Source organism: Colletes latitarsis, chromosome 8 (assembly GCF_051014445.1).
Source record: "Colletes latitarsis isolate SP2378_abdomen chromosome 8, iyColLati1, whole genome shotgun sequence".
NCBI classification, from domain to species: Eukaryota; Metazoa; Arthropoda; class Insecta; order Hymenoptera; family Colletidae; genus Colletes; species Colletes latitarsis.
Window position 1 is genome coordinate 19,271,500 of NC_135141.1, and position 18,837 is coordinate 19,290,336.

At 38.2% G+C, this 18,837-nt stretch overlaps 1 protein-coding gene across 4 annotated transcripts in view; it reads right to left on the reverse strand.

Moving 5' to 3' along the window:
* Hr4 (nuclear hormone receptor 4) overlaps positions 1–18,837 on the reverse strand; it is a 297,149-nt gene that overhangs the window by 37,083 nt on the left and 241,229 nt on the right. The window lies entirely within an intron of this gene.

The following is an 18,837-nucleotide window of genomic DNA, read 5'->3' on the forward strand; positions in this document are numbered from 1 at the left end:
AATGTTACGCAACGATTAGTTTCGTTCGACAGATCGTGATCGAAACGCGTTATTTCGCGACTTTCGCACCGGGGAACAAGAAAAACGAGTATTTGCTAATAAATAATTGAACATATTCCACGACATTCGCGAGATCCTGCGAATCAAACTCGCGATTGGTACGTCTCGTCGGCGTCTGCCACGAAAAGCATCTTCATTAATCACGGAACGTCCAGTCACGTTTCTCTTGCACTATAGTGCATCCGACGTACACACGAACGGTCGAGGGGAATTAAATTTTCAAACCTGGAATTCGCGAATAAAACAGAATCGATACAGGATTCATTCACACAGAGTTAATTTTTGTTTTATATTTTGCTTTATCAACGATCACGTTTCTACTAAAGCTGTGTATCTTTTACAGTTATCAAAATTGCAGGGTCTTTTTATAGTTCGTTTTTTATTTACGAGGATTCGGACGGAAGAAATCTCACAGAAGCAACGACTGAGACTTGGCGTCGCGACGAAGAATTGAAAACTAACGTTAAAAAATGTATTCAGAGCATGCCAAGAAAGATACGAGCCGCCATTCACGCCAATAGAGGTACTTGTAAATAGCGATAGTCCCAAAGTACTTGATCTCTGTTCTTTTCTGGTATACAACCAATACATCAAGTTTGTATCCAAATAATTTGTGACAAACTATTTATCTCTATATATATATATATATATATATATATATATATATAAATCTCTCTCTCTCTCTATATATGTATATATGTATATATATAATATAATATATAATAATATATATATATAATAATTGTAATTGACCACCTCAAGGATCGCAGACTATTTATTATTTATTTTAAAATTATCAAATCTTATTCAGATAACAATTTTAAAATAAATAATAAATAGTCTGTGATCCTTGAGTTGGTCAATTACAATTTCATGATAGAAATGAACGAAGAGTTATTTAAATAGCCGTTAAATGAAGTGTTTTTGTACGAATAAAAATTTGTAAGTCACTGGCGTAACCGGTAGATCTTTTTCGACGGAGGAGGTATTAGGATCTTAGGTTTGCAAGACGTTTCACGGATAGTGTTCTAAGTCATCATGCTCGGGCCGAGGATATCGGCTATCGCAAAGAGAACGGACTGAATGTGAAAGTACGTGTGTCGGACGCACGCGTTCGCGATTACGGCGAACGCATAGTTCACCATTAACCCCTCTTTAGCCAATAGCATACAATTGGATCGTTGCATGGCAGTATCTTTCAGCGGTGCAACGAATAGAACCATGCGATTCGATGCACATCACCGTGTCACGATCATGTGCAAGAGCTTCACGGAATCTTCCTGTTCCTCAGCCAATACTCCGCGATACAATCCAGTGAAACAATATTTCCCAAAATGGCTGGGCATGGTCCCCCAAAAAGGGGATAGGTTTGTGATCCAAACAAAAAAAGGTGTTTTGAAAATACGATTTATAAACTTAGTTTGAATCGTTCGAATCACGCATTTGGATGTTTAGGTGAAGTTGATTATTATTATTTAATTATAATATTGCGCTTCAACACTTTGACATCCATATATGGGGGACCTTTCACTTTGGGAACTAAAATAATTAATTCTCAAGCTAAAACTTTAAAGGAAATTTTGAATCGAATGAATTTTACGAAAACAAATACTAAGAAAACTTTTAATCAATATAGTTTACGATTGTTAAAAATCAAAGTGTTGGTCTACCAATCGACGTATTAACGATAAACTTTGCTCAAGAATAAAGCTTGCATCGAGTCTCGTGATAAGTTCTGAAATCACAATTAGTTCCCAATAGCCAGGGAAGAATGTTTCGATAAAACTAGGAATACAAGGACACGCTACGTTCGAATAACAGAAAGTGCTCGTACAAAGAAAGTTGTACCGTCGTAAAGAAGCGTCGTCCACAAGCTATTCTCATCCTTCGAATTTTACGAGTCGACGTTAGACGAGAGACAGAGAGTCGGGTCTGCGACGTTTGTTGCACCAGGTCAGTTTAATAATACTTGAGTCCACTCATCTGGGTGTTCTGATAATGATAAATCGCGTCTTATCGCGCGCTGGCGGCCTCGCCGTAATTAATAGCAAAGTAAGATAGAAGACAGGAACGGTTTAACGATCGTCGCGAGAGAAACGGTCTATGACACACCATGGGTCGTTTTAATAAACGCGATGTCGCGGATAATACGGGCCAATCGTCCGCGATCTCTCGAATGCAACTATATTTGCATGCTGCGGCAAGTTTGATTCTGCACTTGCTCGAAACACTGTTGCACAGGCTACTGGACGCATGATCGATGTACTTAATTCACCGAGTTGCATTTCGCTGGGTCGGCTAACGGTGTCAGGAAAAATGTCAGGAAAGTTTAGAAATGTTAAACTGCCCGGACCTTCTGCGTCCTCTTCGAGTTTGGTGGTAAATTTTTCCCAGGGCGACATTTTTTCGTCACCGGTTCGAGGTCAGAAAGTATAAAATCTGATAGATAATTAAAAACAACGATAAATTAAGTCACTTTATTTGCATTTTAATGACACAAAATATTCGAATACACGCCTAGTTCTATCTTGTTGCGTGTCAATTTGCTCAATGTAAAAAATTTCTTTGCAAACGTTAAAAGGTAAATATTTAATGTATCGTTTGCCTTAGTACAGTTATTTAAAACGAGTTTTAAAAGTTCGAGCACGATGTTAGCCTTCGGATCACCCTAGACGCGATTCGTTCTCAACTTTGCAAAATTCCAAATTTAAGGACTAGCATCTGCCACTAATCGATCGTGGACATTGGCTTGCGACCAAACCGAGTCTTTCTGCGCTCAAGTTTAAGTAAATATTTGCAAATCGTAAAATCGTGACGGAACTTTCTCTTCATCCACGGCTACCGATATTAAGTAATCTCTCTTCTGTTCCTGTTTCATCATGCCTCGCGTCGAATACTTATCACAGAGCTTAATAGTTTTCTTGCTAGATCGTATCTTATAGTTTCGTTTTAAAAATTCACAATTTTAAAACCATTTCTTTGCATACGAAGCCTCGATTTCTGTATAGAAATATTTCATATTTTATTTTATATATAAAGTTTCAATTTCCCTTTCAAAAAATTGCACACTTCATACAGAAAGTTTCTGTTTTAAAACTATTTCGAAATTATTTATTTTATAAAACAAGATCTTCTTTCTGCAAGCATTCCATATTTTATTATTTCGTTTTAACCAGAATTTCTATTTCTTTTTGCAGATACGGTTTGTAATTTTGCTTTATGCATAAAGTTTCTATTTCTCCAAGCAAATTTCGTATTTTGTTATTTTCTTCCGCGTACTAAGTATGATACTCGAGAAAGCACACAAATAAATGAGTCACGAGCAAACTGCCTGGATCAGACGCGAAGGTGCACCTAATCGCGTTCTGACTAGATAACGCTGTTGCTCGAGGGTGCAGCAACTTTGTGCGAGAAAAAATCAGGCCCACAGTTGGCTTTGCAAATCAAACACAAGTGTTGGATGAATTGCAGTCACAGTTTACATTCTTACCGTGAAAATATTTACGTAAACTATCCATCTCGTACACGGTTATTATTGGGGTTAGGACCATGCAACGAATGCTTCCGTAGTTGAGCGCGAATATTGAAATGTGGGGTCTATTGCTTCTTGTACTCGCTGCCAGAGGGACCGTTCCTCTCGCAAGCACTCGACCGACCTTTCGTTTGCATATATACGATCCTCGATCAACTCCCAATATCCTAGCGTCTAAGGCAGGGTCTGCTAGGATGCTATCTTTTCTTTTCCATCTAATTCGCAAGACCCCAAAAGAAACATTCAAATAAGTTTTGAGTGCACTATTGAACGCTGTTTCGACTACTAATTATTGATATATAATACATGATATTCGACTATTAATTGATTCGCGTTGTGAATGGCGCCTAAGCCGGCAACGGAGCCACGTGGGCGAGCGTGTGCGTCGGTAATCGCGCGCGACGCCAGATGGCGGTATATGTGCACCGTCACACGAACGGTGCGCATCCACGGCACACGGTTGCGCGCGCATACGCACACCCGTGCTCGCGAGGCGGCACTGACGCGAGTGTACGTGGTGCAGCGGGGTCCTTGCTCCCTGGCGTATGTGGGTCAGCAGTCTCACACACACCACCGTTCTTGCGTAACCAATGCATGCACACGACCGGGAGAGCTGCCGGCGTGCACATGCACACACCGAGACGGAAAGTGCAGCCAATGCACTAACCTACGGTCTCTTCTTGAGAGGCCGACTGCTCGGCGATCTCGTTGTGTGTACACGCGCGCGTGCTTGCGTGTCCACACGGCTCTGGTGCCGGGGCTCAAAGCCGCGCGCAAGCCCTGGCTATCTCGGCCAAGCTTTTTCGAGGTTCACCCCTCCGATACCCGGTTGGTATTTGCTTCATTAAACGCGACGCTGTTGCAAGGAGGAAGAGGAATCGCGGTGCTTCTAAATCCCTCCTTTTTCGACGGCGTTTCGTTCCTGTCTCCCCCTCCCCTTTTCCATGCTCGACCTACCCATCCCCACCCTTTGTTCCTCGCGTGGCTCCGTGTTTCTAATTGAACGTCGGACGTCGCTCGATAATTGTCAGGTTGTGTAACGCGTTATTACCACGTTTTAGGTGCGTTACGCGGCCAACGCCGTCTCTACGAGCGCGAGATTAACCGATGAATTTGTACAGCTGTCTAGCACCCGAGGAATTGATGTACAACTATTTGTACGCGGAACGAAACAGTTTCGGGATGCTGCGCGGTTTCGATGCGCGATGGACTACATTTACTTTCGTTCACGTTAAATTAATATCGCGACTCGTTCGGCGCCCATAGATGAATTATGAAAAAAAAATTAATTTAAGGGACGTACTGTTTTTATTATGGTACTGGTAGAGATCGAAGCGGAATCGATGGAACGAAATAAACGCGACGTATCGGATACACTTACATAACAAAATGAAAGGTTAGAGACTTTGTTTTATATAACAGGAAAGCAAAATGATCGTCGATCGGTATTGCTTTCGGCAGGTTACATCATTTTCGCATAAATATTTTCCCTTTCGTCGTACAAACAATGCAATTATTTTCGCCAGTCTATTTCCGTGCAGTATGATAATCATCGAATCAGGAAGCGCATTTGCGTAATTCGAGTCGCGAGCGAAATGCATTAATAACCGATTAATTATGTACAAATTCTAGGTATCTGAATTTTAGCCACGAATCGAAATTATTCGAAACGAGGAACACTTTTTAATCGCGAGTAGTCGTATTCGAATTTTAATTGAGAAGAAAGTATGCGTTATTAAAAAACTTGAATTACTTAGTTATTCGAAATTCTAGGTGTTTCTAATGATCAAAGTAGTTAATTATTGTTTGTTTCAAACACAGATGGAAGGATAGTCGAGATAGTTCCTTTTAATGCTTTCACGTTATCTTGCAGGGGAATCGTATTTAAAATTCTTATTCGATTAACATACGCGGTCAGATAAATATTTATTCGTTATGTAAACGACGAACCTATCCTGTTTACGTACACGTATATGCACGTAAAGTACATACTAATTGTAGATTTTCAAAATTAATTCTTCGGCCAATACAATGAATTAATTTTTAAGAATTATTTATTTCTTATTTGCTTCTGTAAGTATCAAGATATTTATCGATTTATTTTACACAGAAATGTAAAAGAAATAAAAATGCAAACAGGTAGAATTAAAATTCTGTAATAGAACTCCAACTTACATATTTCGATGGCTAGTTTAAAATCGCTTGGCAACGAGCTATTTGTTGAAGAGAAGTTGTATTTGGAAAGTGAAGTAACGGTGAAAGAAAACGTGTTACACGAGACATTATTCGCAGCAGCGTCGAATAGAAAACCTCGTAACGCCTGCGTGACATATTTCCGTCAAGTTGGTACCATCATCGCGAGTACCATTGAAACGGAACGCGTAATTTTATGTACCACGTAGATTTTACCGCTATAGGGGCCGACGATGGTGAAAGTGACTCTCCCACGCCATGACATCCTAGATCTACCGTTCCCCCACCGTAGTGTCTGGCTTCGATTCTCTGTTTCTTCTAGTCCTAGGGTGGTGGTGGGGGGTGATGCCCTCTTCCTTTTTCTATCCTCGAACAACCCTGCCACGCGATTGGATCTCGCGGCAAAGGAGGAAACGGATTCTTGACAATGGTAATGAGCAGCGGATAAAATAATGCCTCCGCGCAGCAACCAGGAAACTTCTGGGCGTAATTTAAAGCCGCAAGATCGAGGACTACGTGTGAAAAGACGGTTGCCAGCGTCAAAATTACGCGCCAAGGGGAAAGCGAATTAACGGAGATTAATCTGCGACGAGGTTTCGAATCGAAATCAACGCGGTCGAATCGTCCTCGCCATTATAGTCTGACTTTTTCGGCCTCTGCCGGAAGTCTCGAAAGAAAGTACCGTAGAAGCTTTACTCTTGATTCACACGGCGGTTCGGGCCTCTTGTAAATGTGGACCAGAGACTTCTGGATGTACAAACAATCGTAAAATCTTGCTTGTCATTTCGTAATTAAATTCTTGCGATGTTTTAAGAAATATTAAAATCAAGTCAGCAACGAGAATGGAAGAAGTTTTTTTTAGCGATAGCGGAAATAAGCAGACACGAGTGTGATGAATAGGTGAATTGAGTTAAACGAGATTCCTTCTGGTTCTGTGCAAGAACGAGATGTAAGCGGAAGAAAGTAGTAGGATTATATGTGTCAAGTTGATCTTTCTGAGAAGCGTAGGAAGGCGCGAAAGTGTTGTTGTAATTTAGTTAGCGAAGAAATAATCTTGGTTGATAACTGGTCTATGTTTCTATTCGTAAAAAGTCGAACAAGAAATATGTTTAGAACGTCGATATTTAATATGGTGTATTTATTTGTACCAAAGAAATTGAAACGATAGGTATTTGAAGAAATGTATTATGCAATGGAAATAAATGTTTATTCATTCTCATATAGAAAATTACGGCAAATTTTTAAAAATCTAGTCGAACATTAATTTTACAATATTTATTTTCACCACTTTGGTAGGTCTAGTGTTAAGTTTCTTTTGGTACAATTTTATTTTTAAAACACAGATGGATGCAAAGAACTGTGAATTGTTAGATAGTTTAATTCTTCGAGTATAATATAAATCGGCTTATATTTTGAGGTTTCTGAGCGATAAATCGAGCGTTAGATACGCCCGTATCGGACGCGCGAAACGTCGGGTAAGCTTCGCACGCTTTATCTCGGTTGGTACCGTTATTTGAAAAAGCGACTTATCGCTTATCTGAACGAGTCTTCGCGGATGTGTGACGGTCCCGTTTCTCGCGTCTCCACCTTCGAATCGACTTATCAACGGAAGCGACGAATTACTTGCTCCGCGACTGAATACTAATTTAAGGGCAAATTGCTCGTCAACGACCGACGCGTCCACGCGAGCCGGAGTTCGACAAAATGGAAGCCAATTAACGATTAACAATTACATAAAACGCAACAGTGAATCGTAGGTTAAATGTATTTGCAAGGGACGTTTGAAAAAGTAAAAATTATTAAAATAAATTCCATTTTCGTTTTACAATAATTTAATAACGCTCAAAAACTGATTTCTCTCGTACACGAATTTTTTTATTACAATTTTTCTATTTTAGTTTCATATTATTTTTAATTTTAAGGGACTAAAATTAAACCATGTTTGTTTAGCTACAATTCATTGGATTTTTTAATGTCTCTGCGTGACCTGGTTACGTTCGACTTGTATATTTCGCGGTTTGCATGGCAAACAGCCGCGGAACGGCGGTATTCAGTTTGCTCTTGCACTTTGTGTTACATCTTATCGAAGATGTTAATACATCCGAACTTGTAAATAGTTTATGTAATACGTCGTGATTTGTAGCCGGCCTCGAGCACTTCCTCGCGATCTGCAGCTTGAATTTCTCAATGTCTTTGTCTCTGGATTTTGCAATTTCCTCCGTTAACAATTATAATTATGCAAAAACCATAACAGATACGAATTATATGCATAGAAGGTGGCAAAAAGATGTTTTGTCAATTATAATCAATATTCGAAGTTCTTCCTCTAATAAACTGTCTATGTTCGACCGTCCAGGTGACGAAGAGATCTTTAATAAGGCAAATTTGTGATTTGCCAGGTGACGAATGCCTTTGATACGGCCCTGGGGGTCCCCTGTCGTCGTCAGAATTTCTCGCGACGACTCGAGTTCGCGTTCCTTCCTACGGTCGCAAAAACGAGGATTCTTAATCGCTGCGTTCACCGAACTTTCTTTTTCCGGGAGGGCGGGAGGGGAGGGGGCACGGAGAAAGACCGTAGCAGAGGAACATGAGAAACCTTCGCTTCCTCGAGTCGTATCGCGTTATCTCCACCAGCCTCGATCGTTGTACCGACAACACGGGGACATTATCTGGCCAGGAAAGTTCTCTCCGCGAGCAGCACTTATGGTTGACAATAGGTCGGCTGAAGACACCGACGAAATTTCGGTAATTATTCAGGAAAGGGAAAGTCTCGTCCATTTCGATGACTTCCGCCTTCGACGGTCAAAAAACTACGTAACTTTTTGAGGTTATGAAGGTCATTCGACTATTAGTAGGTCGATTTTCAGGTTAAAGCCCTCAAATTGTCTACTAAAATAGTCAAATTTGTTTTGGAACCTAGCACACCGACAATTTGTCATTGAACTTATTATTAAAATTTCGTTAAAATTCAAGAGTTCACATTCAAAAGTGAGCATTTTTTTGATAAAATCAGGACCAGGAACAGTAATTTCACTCAACCTGTCCATTTATTACGGAATTTGTATGAAACTTACACCAAAATATGCAGATTTCTTTGTTAGACATATTACACGTCCAAATTCCAAGATGGCGTCGCGTCCCTCTTATTGTAACCCTTTCGATTCTGATCCAACAAATATACTTGTAAAGAAGTCTACTAATCCTTCAAAACTACCAGTTCAAAAATCAAAAAATCATCCAAAAGTCCTTTGCAATAATCATTTATTACCAGATTTGCACCAAAAGATGCAGGTTTCCCTGTTACACATATTACACGTCTCAATTCCAAGATGGCATCGTTCCCTTTTGCTCTAACCTTTTCGATTCTGTCCAAACAAACGTACTTGCAAAGAAGTCTACTAATCCTCCTAAACTATCAGTTCAAACATCAAAAAATCATGCAAAAGTCCTTTGCAATAATCATTTATTACCAGATTTGCATGAAATTTGCACCAAACGATACAAATTTTCTTTTCACATTCCAAATACAAGATAGCGTAGCGTTCCTAGTGCTGTAACGTCTTCAATTTTTATCAATCGACGTATTTGCAAGTTATTTGTCGTACCGTGAACGTGTATACGAAGAAGTTGTTAGTGGCGTGAAATTAGCGATCGAGATAGAAATTTTGCTCCACCGGTGAACGATAACGCGCGCCATTAGCGTCGGTTACGAGGACGGAAGGAGCTGGTTTCCAGAGGGGTTGTCTTGCCCGGCGCTAGGGATCCGAGAAATTTCTCCAGCATTCAAGCACGACAATGGGGCAACCGTTATAAATATTCCCGGTTAATTCGTCTTACGTGTCGGCACGCGTCGACGGGAAGGAGGAAGAGAGAAGCGTCGCGGAGACAGGAATCGTGTCTTTCGGATGCTCGGGTAGTCGGGCAAACCAGTGAGAACGGCCAGTGAGAGTCGTTTGTAGCCTGGGTACGTTGAACCTCCGCAGTGAAAGTTTCTATTATACCACTGGCCTTACCTTACTTTTCCTACGGCAAGCTCTGCCATGTTGTGTCATAAGCCACGACGAGCTGGCGTGGAAACATCGAAATCCGTCCCGTCGACGCGTCGCATTTATTTACTGTTATTTACTGCATCCAGCCTAGGATTCATTTTTCGTCCCTGGGTTCGTTCTTCTTTTTTCGACGACTTTCACGCGTACGAACGTGTTTTGGAAACCCAGGAACTCGAAATGGTGGAAGGTTTACGGAATAATAATTATTGTTTGGTTTTAAATATTTTTTTAATACGATCGCTTACGATTTTAATTGAATGTTATTGGGGGAATAATGACACGTAAACCATGACTATTGGAGCTGCAGAATGAGAGTTTTGTAGAAAGCGTAGAGAAAAAAAAAGGTTACGATTTGGGAGGATACAGGAAGTAGTCCATGACCAATAGACTATTTACGAATCCTTGAAAGATTCGATTTCTAATTTTACAGAGCACGAATAAAAATGAAACCGAAAAAGTTACGAAAAATTCCCAGCGTTCCTCCTAACCTTAACTCTTTGCATTCCAAGCATGAGCAATACTAATTACAGAAATAAAAAAATAAATATATTTCCTAAATTCAATTTGTGTTAAATGAAGCTAGAGCTATGGTGCGTATTATATTTGTCGCTATAGTGGCGCTAAGTGGAGTGCAAAGGGTCAACCTTAACCCCGTCAAATTTCATTTTATTTACTTTCTTATATCCAAGCAACACTGTTCAAAAAAACGTTTTTTGCCAAGCAAATAAAACCACGGATACCTAAGATTTATTTACAGTGTCACGGTAAAAAATTTCTCATAAAAAGAAACATGAATTTTAATAAAATTGTGACTCATCGAGCTAATTCGTCCGCCATTTTTGGCGTTTAGTCCGAGTGCCGATTTCGTTGGATCAGCACATAGCTGCTTCCCCGATCGTTGCGACACGTTCGTTAAACGCGTGACGAAATCGCTGGTAACCCGTGGAAAACTCCTCGTTCGCGTTTTACGAAAAATTCCCGCGACTCGGATCGAGAAGTCGAAGTTCGTTGCGATACGCCGCGCGTCGAAGTTACCGATCGAGGCTCGAACTGTTGCAATCTGGAGCAAAAGTCCACGTTGTTGCGAAGCAACGAAGAACCCCGCGGTTTCCAGGTTTCTATCGTTTACGCAATCGATCGTGCGCGGATTTTCACGATCGCTTATAAGCTGGCGAGAAGTATCGTTTACCTTGTCGAATGCAGTTAACGATCCTCGAATCGTGGCAAACACGGTCTCACGCGAAACGATCGAATTTAACGGAGAATCGCGTTTGCTTATAGCTCTTTCATCGTCGCGTCATCGTGGGAGACGATATAAAATAAATATTTTTTCTTGGGTATCATTTTATTTGTCCTTTCTTCCTCGTCCTTTATTACAGTTTGGACTCTTCTTTATCTTCGAAATTTGTATTCGTACGAAAACACTCGAAACGAGTTATATCGACTTTGTATAAAATTGACATAAGTAATTTTCCGATATTTAGATATTCTAATATGTTATAATTACTTTTACAATAATGGAATTTTTTAAATTTTCATTATTTAGGGAATAGAAATTTTGCCCGAATTTATGAATTAATTGAAAATTGTATGGGCAGAAAATTAAAAAATATATACATGCAAAGTCAACGAATTGAAATAGAATTTTAATAGTATAGAACGAGTATTTCTATATCGACTTTGTATAATATTGACATAAGTAATTTTCTAATATTTAGACGTTCTAATATATTACAATTATTTATACAATAATTATGAAAACTTTTATAATTTAAGGAATAGAAATTTTGCCCGATTTTATGAATTAATTGAAAATTGTATGGGCACAAAAATGTTAAAAGATATATACATGCAAAGTCAACGAATTGAAATAGAATTTTAATAGTATAGAACGAGTATTTCTATATCGACTTTGTATAATATTGACATAAGTAATTTTCTAATATTTAGACGTTCTAATATATTACAATTATTTATACAATAATTATGAAAACTTTTATAATTTAAGGAATAGAAATTTTGCCCGATTTTATGAATTAATTGAAAATTGTATGGGCACAAAAATGTTAAAAGATATATACGTGCCAAGCCAACGAATTAAAATAGAATTTTAATAGTATAGAACGAGTATTTTTTTATCGACTTTGCGTAAAATTAACATAAGTAATTTTCTAATATTTAGATATTCTAATATGTTATAATTACTTTTACAATAATGGAATTTTTAAAATTTTTATTATTTAGGGAATAGAAGTTTTACTTGAATTTATGGATTCATTGAAAATTGTATTTGCACAAAATTAAAAAATATAAACGTGCTAACCCAACGAATTAAAATAGAATTTTAATATAATAGAACGAGTATTTCTATATCGACTTTGTGTAAAATTGACATAAGTAATTTTCTAATATTTAAATATTCTAATATGTTATAATTACTTTTACAATAATGAAATTTTTAAATTTTTATAATTTAAGGAATAGAAGTTTTGCCCGATTTTATGAATCAATTGAAAATTGTATGGGCACAAAAATGTTAAAAGATATATACGTGCTAAGCCAACGAATTGAAATAGAATTTTAATAGAATCGAACGAGTATTTTTATATTTGTGTAATATTGACATAAGTAATTTTTTAATATTTAGACATTTTAATATATTACAATTACTTAGGCAACAATTTTGAAAACTTTTATAATTTAAGAAATAGAAGTTTTGCTCGAATTTATGGATTCATTGAAAATTGTATGGGCACAAAAGTGTTAAAAAAATATATACCTAACGAATAAAAATAGAATTTCATATTTTTCGGAAGCATTTCGTGTGCAATTATTATTTATTATTTTTGTTCATTTTCCGTTTTCCGGGGAACGGCGTCGCTTTGGTGGTTCTTGTGCCATTCGAAAAGGAAGAAAAGAACGACTCTAGGAATATTTCGCGTCATCGTCGCACGCGGTCGCTTTGCCGAGCGGCAATTGTGATTTGCAATTAGCGAAGCGTGCAATTGTGAAATCGCGTCGCGGTGTTATTGACCCGGGAGGACGCTGACAAACTGACACCTCGTTGCACCTCGGAAATTCCAATTTCGCGAACTTCTCCCGAGACCCAGCAGTATCAGACGCGAGATTTCTGCTTAAACGGATCGCGAGAAAAAAGAAAGAAACACTTGGGGAAACTTCGCCGAGCAATAATTTAATCGTTGCGAATTTCTTTCGTCGATCGAGGGGGAAAAACGAGATAAAATATCGTAATGGCGAATCTGTGAGAATCACATTCTTGATTACATTATACAAATTTTCTTTTCTATTTCGTTTTATAAGTTTGTAAAAAGGATAGATCTTTAAGAAAAATGTTTGATGAATTGGCTATGAAATGTGCTTAATGTGGGGAAAGTTCTCGATTATTGAAATAAAAAATAATTGTTGTTTAAGTGTTTAAGAATTAAAATTGTTTAAGAATTAAATAATAAGTGTTTAAGAATTACTTTTAAAAATTTTTGTATTTCCCAGCGTTTAACCAGCTAATTGTTCCATTAAAGTAACTCAGGTTATTATAAATGTTCTCTGTACTATAATCTATCTTTTCGGTTTCGCCACGTTCCTCGAATGTTTCAAGTATTCCATAATTTCGCATCTATCATTCTGAACCACTTCATTATTCTATCGTAATTACCTCCTTCTAAAATTTTCTCTACACCACAATCTATCTTTCTTGTTTCGTCATATTCTGAATGTTTCCAGTGTTCCACAATTTCTTCAATACCTATGTTTTCCATATTTCAACATCTCTGTCTGTTCTACAATCTTTGTTAGAAAAGGACAGCACGTCCCAGTGCACATGTATTAATTTTAGCCCCTTAGCTACGAAATAAATTTCACATTAGTTCGCATTAATCTTCAGTCGTCCTCCCTATAATTCGCGTCCCACAGCCCTCGTTAGATTTTAAATAATCGCGCTATAAATTTTCCTTTTGTTTTGCTCTTTTTTTCCTTGCCTGTCACTCTTACTTAGTCGATTCCATCGCAATTACATATTTTAAAAATTTTCTCCGCACTTTCTGGTTCACGACATTCCTCAGTCGAATGATTCAGTGTTCCATAATTTCCCTTTATTATCCTCATCAATACCTACAATTTTCATCCATGTTCCTATACTTAGTATATACTATCCTCCATCTACTATCCTTTCACTGTTAGGAAAGAGTATATGTTTATTAATTTTAGTCAAGAAATGGATTTCACGTTAAAGTTTCCACTCTTCAAATCCACCCTTTTTCCCTCTTAAAAACATCAATGAAATCCACCTAAGATTACACAACTAAACCATTATAAACATGTACACTCTCCAATTACTTTTAGTCAATTGTTTACTCGATCCATCCTTTCTCTATTAAATATTTCAACGTTTCTAAAATTCCCTAGCATCGACTCTATCCTCATCAACAACTATCTCTCCACTATTGTAACTCCCCAAAGTTCACACTTCGTTGGTCCAGAACGTCTCGCGTCTCGCGTCTCACGTTTATCACGTTGGTATCGATCACTTAGTATGCTCGTTAGAAAATCTCCTACCTATGTGACGACCTTGCAGGACGCTCATCTTCGCGCACATGGTATCTGTCACTGGTCCAGAACGAAACCTCCGTAATATCCAAAATCCTACACGTGCACTGATCTAGAGGACGGATCCACGAATAGATCACCCATGGTCTACGATTGAACGCACGTCACTCGCGACGATGCCCGAAGGATCATCGTTTCGACGACCTGGACCCACGTGGGGGAACGCAAAATCACTAGGAATCAGGCCCAAAAGGTCGTCGCTAACGTCACTGAACGATCCATCGCTTAACGATTCACACTTCCGCGATCCACGGAACAGTTGTCGCGTCCAAAGCTTCTGGAAAGCTCCGGAAGAAGTCGAGGAACACACGCTCCGCGCGGAGGAGTCGAAGTGAACGCCACGCACAGCCCAAAGTTTTTGGGGCAGCCGTGCGGGCCACGCGATCCACCGAAGTCCGTGGATCCACGGGCGTCGCGTGGTGGTGGTGGCACCAGTGACCTCGATACCAACCGAGGCCCTCCAATCCCAACGCCCAATGCCAAAAACTCCGGCACGCGTGTACGCGGGAACTTTCACTCTCTCGTTGGCACTATGCGACAGCCTGAGGACCGGGGGAATCACGAGACACACGGGGATATTCCTTCGAATGCACCCGAACCGGGGGGATCCACTCGATCGAACGTGTCTCTTTCGGCGGCGACCCGTTCTCCAGAGTATGAAAAATTGCCTCTCGCTGGGAACTTTCACTCGAACTTCTCTCGAATCCCGACGATTAACGAGTTTTTGTTGGGGAGATTTCGACTACCACCTGGCTCAATGTTGCCTGCAGCATGCCGAGATCTTTGTTTTCCGTATTTACTCTGAAAAGGCCCAGGGTGAAGATCGTCGAATCTAGCCATGTTTTTTTATATTTTTTATTGGAATATTATCTTTTATGAAGGATGTAACAAACTAGTGTAGAATCAGTAAAAATGACTGATTATTTTCTTAAATATTTAAATGGTTTAATTTAATTGGCTTAATTTTGGTAGAACCTACATTTTCTATATTAAGTCTAGGAAGATCTAACTACCAGGTTCAAAACTGCTTGTCCAATCTACTCGTGTATTCTACTTTTCTTTTTAAAACAATCTTCAATATTAGATCTATCAAACTAGATTAGAATCAGTCAAAGTGATTTTGATTACTTTTTAAAATTTTTAAATGTTGGCTTAATTTTGGTAGAACCTCTATTTTCTATAAAGTCTAGGAAGATCTAGCTACCAGGTTCAAGACTGCTTGTCCAATCTAGTCGTGTATTCTACTTTTCTTTTTAAAATAATCTTCAATATTAGATCTATCAAACTAGACTAGAATCAGTCAAAGTGATTTTGATTACTTTTTAAAATTTTTAAATGTTGGCTTAATTTTGATAGAACCTCTATTTTCTATAAAGTCTAGGAAGATCTAGCTACCAGGTTCAAGACTGCTTGTCCAATCTAGTCGTGTATTCTACTTTTCTTTTTAAAACAATCTTCAATATTAGATCTATCAAACTAGATTAGAATCAGTCAAAGTGATTTTGATTACTTTTTAAAATTTTTAAATGTTGGCTTAATTTTGATAGAACCACCATTTTCTATATTAAGTCTAGGAAGATCTAGCTACCAGGTTCAAGACTGCTTGTCCAATCTAGTCGTGTATTCTACTTTTCTTTTTAAAACAATCTTCAATATTAGATCTATCAAACTAGATTAGAATCAGTCAAAGTGATTTTGATTACTTTTTAAAATTTTTAAATGTTGGCTTAATTTTGATAGAACCACCATTTTCTATATTAAGTCTAGGAAGATCTAGCTACCAGGTTCAAGACTGCTTGTCCAATCTAGTCGTGTATTCTACTTTTCTTTTTAAAACAATCTTCAATATTAGATCTATCAAACTAGATTAGAATCAGTCAAAGTGATTTTGATTACTTTTTAAAATTTTTAAATGTTGGCTTAATTTTGGTAGAACCTTCATTTTCTATATTAACTGTAAGAAGATCCAGTTACTAGGTTGACGACAGCTTGTTGAACTTATTCACATTTTCTATATTTTTTATTGCAAAACAATCTTTAATACTAGATCTATCAAACTAAACTAGAATCAAAGTGATTTTGATTACTTTTTAAAATGTTTAAATGTTGGCTTAATTTTGTTAGAACCTCCATTTTCTATATTAAGTCTAGAAAGATCCGACTAACAGATTTAAGACAGCTTGTTAAACCTACTCACGTTTTTTATATTTTTTTTTTTGGAAAACAATTGTCAATATTACATCTACCAAACTGGTCTAAAATAAGTAAACTTATAATCCTGTATTTTGTCCAATTTTTGGCGATATTCAATAGAATATATATGAATAGTTACATTTATAACTTTATACAATCAATCTTTCAAAATCTCTACAACATAACGAATTATTAATCTTTGTAAATCAGTAGATTCTTTCACCCATAAATAAATCAATAAAAATACGAACTATCATTAATATTGGAACTACTAACAGTTATGGCGTATTTATTTGTATCAAAGAAATTGAAACGATAGATACTTGAAGAAATCTATGATACAATTGAAATCAGTGTTTATTTATTCTCTCATAGAAAACTACGGTAAATTTTCAAAAATCCAGTCGAATAAATCTTTTACAATTTTTATTAGAAATTACGATCATTTTGACCACTTCTGTAGTTCAAGTGTTAAAAATGGTTGTTTTGTTCTTTCGTATGTATTCTATCTAGTACCGTTTTGAAGATCAACGAATATCGAATTTATACGAGCCAACCGACAAAATAACGAGTTCTCAAATTATTTATCCGCGTCTGCCGGCGCACGCTTTCACGATGTATCGTTTCCTTTTCTGTCAAAATGAACCGTGTCCCGTTTTTGGAAATGTTTTATGTTACTTTCGATTTCTCATGGAGCTCGTCCCACGCAGCGATCGGAACCCCGAAACAGCTCGTGTTCGGTCAAAACTTCTCTATCCATTAATACCCCCCTCTTGTTGTTCAAAAAATCTGTATTTCTTCCAGGTTGTACTTTCTCTGTTCCCGTCTCGATCCAGTCTCACGTGCAACGTATTCAGAATTCTCGTCCTCGCCTTTCTTTCTCCACCCTGGTTCTCAATGAATCTTCCACCTCTCTGTTTACCGTACAAAGTTCTATAGAGTCTTCACTGTGTCGAACGAAACATTTTGACGCGAAGGAAAATTGTTTCTCGATAATACTTTTCCTCCTCACGAGTGGAAAAATGAAAACGAATCGAGGGGTTCAATTTTGGGGGTTTATTTTATTATTAATCATTTCGATCGAGGGGAAAATTCCGTCAATATCATTTTTAGCGAATCTGAATTTTCAGGGATCACAATGATTGTGAAATGTACGGTCGATACCGACGCGGAAGAGGTTGTATAAATCGTCGATTAACCCCGGCCGCGTTGCATAAGCGCGTGCATGTTCGTATGCATAAAATGATGAAAAAAATCCGATGCCAAATAAGGAACGGGAGAAGGCGACGCGTCACCTTTCTTTCTCGTCGCGATTTCACTTTCGACGGTCGAATTATGCGCGATTTCCACCAGAGCTACAACAACACTCGCGGCAAATTCAAAGTGCAACCAAACTGACGATCGCATCTAAAACTCGGCCATTTTCCTCCAACGTAAAAGAATTTGACATCGTTTCATGGAATTGTCGATTTCACGAATTTTTTCTTTACGAGGAAGAACTAAAATATCTATTATTTTTATTTGGAGTCTCTCCGAAAAAGAAATAAAAAGCATCACTTTTTTCCCAAGTTTCACCCCAGAAAAAATATTCAACTCTTGACAACAAGAGATTTTCCCTACCAAGAAGTATACAGGGTACAAAAACAGTTAGAAAATGATAGATACGAACCTAATGGGCTTCTCATGTACGAAAAATATCTGAGACGAGATACAGCACGTCCACGAGAAGTTGATTAGTGAAAGGAATGTGGGTATGATTGGTTCCTCTCTCTAGTCTATAGAGTTCTATTGGTCGAAACCACGAGAGTGGGGATGGACGGAGCAAGCGAGACACTCCCCCCAGCCAACTTCTCGCGTACACACAGTAGTCAAACGCGTCTAGACTTGTGTTTAGACGCAACTAGATCATTTTGGGTACCTTTAAGCTTCGAATCCACCACGATGATGCCCAATTCTCGAACTGGAGTGAAAGAGCTCGGTGGCTTGGGTCGACGAGTCTCGCTCGAATCCGATAAGAGAGCGAGGAAAGTCGTTGGATGAAAGTTTCGTTTCGGCGATGGTCACTCGCGAGCATATATGCTGCAACCGGTCGATTTCGATCGAGGGGGGGAGGGGGGGCTTCTTCTTTACGCGCCTATTTATTTAACGAAAGTAAAAGTACCCAAAGAGGACCTTGCACGACGTCGA